At 45.6% G+C, this 5,000-nt stretch overlaps 1 protein-coding gene across 1 annotated transcript in view; it reads left to right on the top strand.

Annotated features, from left to right (window-relative positions):
- The window catches only part of myo5b (myosin VB), a 27,705-nt gene extending 27,578 nt beyond the window's left edge, over nt 1–127 (top strand). The window contains exon 38 of the mRNA XM_027282242.1: nt 1–127. This exon is cut by the window's left edge and continues 731 nt beyond it. The gene's annotated coding sequence lies outside the window, so the exon portion shown is untranslated.
- The last annotated feature ends 4,873 nt before the right edge of the window (nt 128–5,000 follow it).

The raw sequence follows: 5,000 nt of genomic DNA, 5'->3' as shown, positions 1-5,000 counted from the left end.
ATCTCTACCTGTCTGTCCTCGTCTGTCCCCATCTGTCCTCATCTCTACCCGTCTGTCCTCGTCTGTCCCCGTCTGTCCTCATCTCTACCCGTCTGTCCTCGTCTGTCCTCATCTCTACCCGTCTGTCCTCATCTCTACCCGTCTGTCCTCGTCTGTCCTCATCTGTCCCCGTCTGTCCTCATCTCTACCCATCTGTCCCCGTCTGTCTCTGTCTGTCCTCATCTCTACCTGTCTGTCCTCGTCTGTCCTCATCTCTACCCATCTGTCCCCGTCTGTCCTCATCCGTCCCCGTCTGTCCCCGTCTGTCTCTGTCTGTCCTCATCTCTACCCGTCTGTCCTCATCTCTACCTGTCTGTCCTCGTCTGTCCCCGTCTGTCCTCATCTCTACCCGTCTGTCCCCGTCTGTCCTCATCTCTACCCGTTTGTCCTCGTCTGTCCCTGTCTGTCCTCATCTGTCCCCGTCTGTCCTCGTCTGTCCCCGTCTGTCCTCATCTCTACCCGTCTGTCCCCGTCTCCCCTCATCTCTCCTTGTCTGTCCCTGTCTGTCCCTGTCTGTCCCCGTCTCTCCTCATCTCTCCCTGTCTGTCCCTGTCTGTCCTCATCTCTACCCGTCTGTCCCCGTCTGTCCCTGTACAGACTAAATGAAGTGGTCGGTTTGTTTCTTTCATTTTTTCTGGATCAAATAATCAAAAGGTTTTTGCTGCTTTTCTTTCCGTCTCTTTTTTATTTTCAAATCATTTTAGTTTGTTTTCTTTGTGATTTGTAGACTTACATCCTGACACTAATTAATAATTAATAAAGTAAAGACACAGTCAGACATGTCACATGACGCTCGACATACTGAAGTGATTTCCACTAACGAAGAAGAAAAAACACGTTTAATGAAGTGACACACACTTTAATACCGAACACACACTTTAATACCGAACACACACTTTAATACTGAACACACACTTTAATACTGAACACACACTTTAATACTGAACACACGCTTTAATACTGAACACACACTTTAATACCGAACACAAACTTAATAAAATTTAGAATTTTTTTCTTCTGTCATTTTTTCCGATCTTTGTGAAATAAAACTTTTTTTATTGAAGCTAACAAACATTTTCAAACATTTTAAAGGTGAATAAATAAAAAACCTGAAATAAAAATCTTCAGTTTGTTTCTTTGTTTATCATCACTGCGTCTCATTATGACGTCGTATTAACAGTTTATTACTGAAGCGCCCTGCTTCGTCGTGCCAGAACAGGAGCAGTTCTGTAACCAGGCTCAGCAGCTTCTATGGACATGATGGCAGAGGAGAAGAGGGTGAAGAGGACGCTGACGGAGGAAGCTAAGAAGAGAAAAGGAGAGATAATGTTGCAGATGGTCGTTATCATAAAGCTCGTTATGTTCTGTCACACGGTACTGACACCCTTCAAAATAAAAGTTGGGGTTGGAACCTTTGCTGCTTCCTCGAGGATTATAATCAAGTCCTTCACAGAGTTTAGTGTAAATAATATTTGAGCTCATTCAAGCTGAAATATAATTATCTGAATTCAGCTGTTTCACTTTAAAAATGTAATTCAATAAAGTTACTGATGACTTTATATAAGGGCAGTTAAGTGATTCAATTAAAATCTAATTAATTATGGGCTCTGTGATTAATTAATCTAAATTAATCGTAACATATTTATCATTCTGTGAAAAGCATCCCAACATATTCAAACATGTTTCAACTCAAACTGAATTTAGTAGCTGAATCAATGAAAATCATAAACATGAAACATGTTTTATATGAAAAACTGACCAGCCAGCACAGTGACAGTCTGTGAGTCCTTCCGTCTGCTGTGGCTCAGGCTGAGAATCAGTCGTTCGCAGACTTCATCAGTTTGCATCTGAACGTCTGGTCGAGGTCGAGGCTGGCTGCTAACGCTACATCAGGTGTTTCCTCCATCATGTTTACAGAGCAGGTGTGGGCGGAGTGTTTTCCTGACTCAAAGTGGTTTCCTGATCCTGGAGAGTGGGCTGAAGTTTCCTAATCCCACTAGTGGACACAGCCCCATTAATCTCTTATTATCGCGTTATTTGTTCTATAATTAATTAATCGAAATGAACGCGTTCATTTGACAGCCCTACTTTATATGACTTATTATCACATTACTGATTGCTGTCTTTAAAAGGTGTGTGAAGGTTCTCAGTCATCCAGGTCATCTTTCTTCAAAAGCTTCAGTCTGGACTTGACCTGAAGCTTCTTCAGTTGTGACTGACAGGTGCAGAGTGTGAAGGATCGTAGATCAGCCCATCGTTCCACTTAGTGCTCACTGTCTCTGTGATGACTGTCGTCAGAGTCGAGGTGACACCAGAACATTGGAGGACAACAGGCAACTGAGGCGACATGACTGGAGAAGGGAAGTTGGTTATAAGTTTCTCACCACCCTGGTGGGGGCGAGACAGAGGCAGTCAGTGTTGATGTTGATGTCGTGGTGTATAGTAGGTCTGTCTGGGAGCAGCAGCAGTTCAGTTTTTGAGAGGTTCAGCTGGAGGTGATGTTCCTTCATCCATGTGGAGATATCTGAGAGACATTCAGAGACCAGAGCAGAGAGCGAGGGGTCCTCAGGAGGAAACGACAGGCTCTCAGCTCTTAGTGCTCACGTACCTTCAGCTCACACTCACTATGCTCGTCTGATGAATGCTTGTTCATCAGAGGTGTAAACTGTTCACACCTGAGTGTTCTGATCACCTGTAGATGACGGAACTCAGTCAGTTACAGTACAGACAGTACAGACAGTATACACAGTACAGACAGTATACACAGTACAGACAGTACAGACAGTACAGACAGTACAGAAACTTGTCAAGCCTTTTTATTTTTCTGAAGTAAAAATTGTTGCTGTCGTTGGATTGGGTTTGATGTGAAGAACTTCTGAGCTCCTCTGTTCTCCGTGCTCGTAGTTTTGTGATGATGACTCTCACTAACGAACTGTTTGTACAGTAATGAAACGTGTCCCCCAACCAAAGATCCAGATGCAGCGGACCTCAGCACTGACGCAGCGACTGTGGGACAGTGGAGCCCGTCTGGTTGGTCTGTTTCATCTGGACTCCTCTGATCATCTCGACTCTTCAAATATGCAAATGAAGGTAACACAGATCTCCTCCTGCTGCTTCAGGTCAGACATGTCACATGAGGTGAATGGACCAATCAGACAGCAGCCTGTGTGTGAACATGGCGGGGTGTTGATTCCCACAACAGCTCTGTCGCCTGTCGGTTGTTCCAGCTGTCTGTGGTTTACCTGTCGCTCAGGTGGTGCACGGCGTCAGACCAACAAAGAAACATTGCCACAGCCAGACGTCTTCTTCTGTGGTGCCACAAACGAACTGTGGCTTCATACGCCGCTGAAAATACATCAAGTTATTTTAATCTAAATTAAAATGTCCCCCAGACACTACGTCCAGGTTTTAGACAGTCTGCGGGGACGTCACGGAGACTGCGTCCAGGTTTTAGACTGCTGGACCTGTTCATGCTTCATGTTTCATGAGTCTGGTTGTTGTTGAACAGGATGTGGTGTCGAGTCATTTCAAACCTCCGTTTGCACAACGTGCAACACCTTTCTACAGAAACACAGTCACATGTCAGCACAACAAACTACCTGTCTGCCTGTCTCTGTCTGTCTGTCAGTACCTGTCTGTCTCTCTCTTCATGTGGCTGCTGTGTTCTGAGCTGAGTTTGGTGTGGCTTCACTCATCAGACTTCACTGTGTGGTTTGTTGCTCTAGGTGGGTGGAGGTGTAAAGATGGAGACAGAAATAGACACATATACATGTATGTATGTATGTATATGTATATGTACTGTATATACACATATATATGTATAAAAGCAGGAATGGGAAGGACATCCTATCTGTCCCAGAATCATCACAAACTGTTTTTTGTGATCTGCACACACATCGCTACACTGTCGATTTTATTATGAGGTCGTGACATCAAGCTATTCTCGGGATAACGTTAGCTCAACGTTAGCTTAACGTCAGCTCAAAGTGCTGACACAGACATGAAGAAGATGAAGAGCTCGACTGACTCACGAGTGACGAGTCCTTTACTTTAATTCTAATTCATTCATTAATGAGTGTGTAGAAAACTTTAATGAAGGCGACAAAATAAAACAAAGAGCTGCTACACATCTGTGTGTGTGTGTGTGTGTGTGTGTGTGTGTGTGTGTGTGTAGCATGTAGCATGTAGCTGGATCCTGAGTAAACAGGTGGCTCATCAGATTCCCATCAGCGGCGGAGAGCGAGGCGACCAAACACATGAAACCACAGCTGAAGATGTTGTTGCGATGCAGCGCTCAGATAGGAACCTGAGGCGTGTGGTTAGGCGGGGGCGAGCTGAGCGACGCTCTGTTTACTCCACCTTCTCATCACAACACACACGACAAGAAAACAAGCAAACAGCCTCCATCTTTGTCTCCATGAGCTCCTCCAACACGCTAAAAACACACCCTCAGGCCTCCAACCAACCAGGCCTCAGCTCCACCCATGAGCCGCTCACACAACGAGCAGCAACACCAGAGCGACGAGGCGTTCATGGACACGGCATGTTTGTTACAGAGCGACGAGGCGTTCATGGACACGGCATGTTTGTTACAGAGCGACGAGGCGTTCATGGACACGACATGTTTGTTACAGAGCGACGAGGCGTTCATGGACACGACATGTTTGTTACAGAGCGACGAGGCGTTCATGGACACGACATGTTTGTTACAGAGCGACGAGGCGTTCATGGACACGACATGTTTGTTACAGAGCGACGAGGCGTTCATGGACACGACATGTTTGTTACAGAGCGACGAGGCGTTCATGGACACGACATGTTTGTTACAGAGCGACGAGGCGTTCATGGACACGACATGTTTGTTACAGAGCGACGAGGCGTTCATGGACACGACATGTTTGTTACAGAGCGACGAGGCGTTCATGGACACCACATGTTTGTTACAGAGCGACGAGGCGTTC

The sequence above is a fragment of the Larimichthys crocea genome, chromosome IX (genome assembly GCF_000972845.2).
Source record: "Larimichthys crocea isolate SSNF chromosome IX, L_crocea_2.0, whole genome shotgun sequence".
Taxonomy (NCBI): Eukaryota; Metazoa; Chordata; class Actinopteri; family Sciaenidae; genus Larimichthys; species Larimichthys crocea.
Note: the sequence above shows the minus strand (reverse complement) of the source record. Positions and strands in the feature narration are given on the sequence as shown.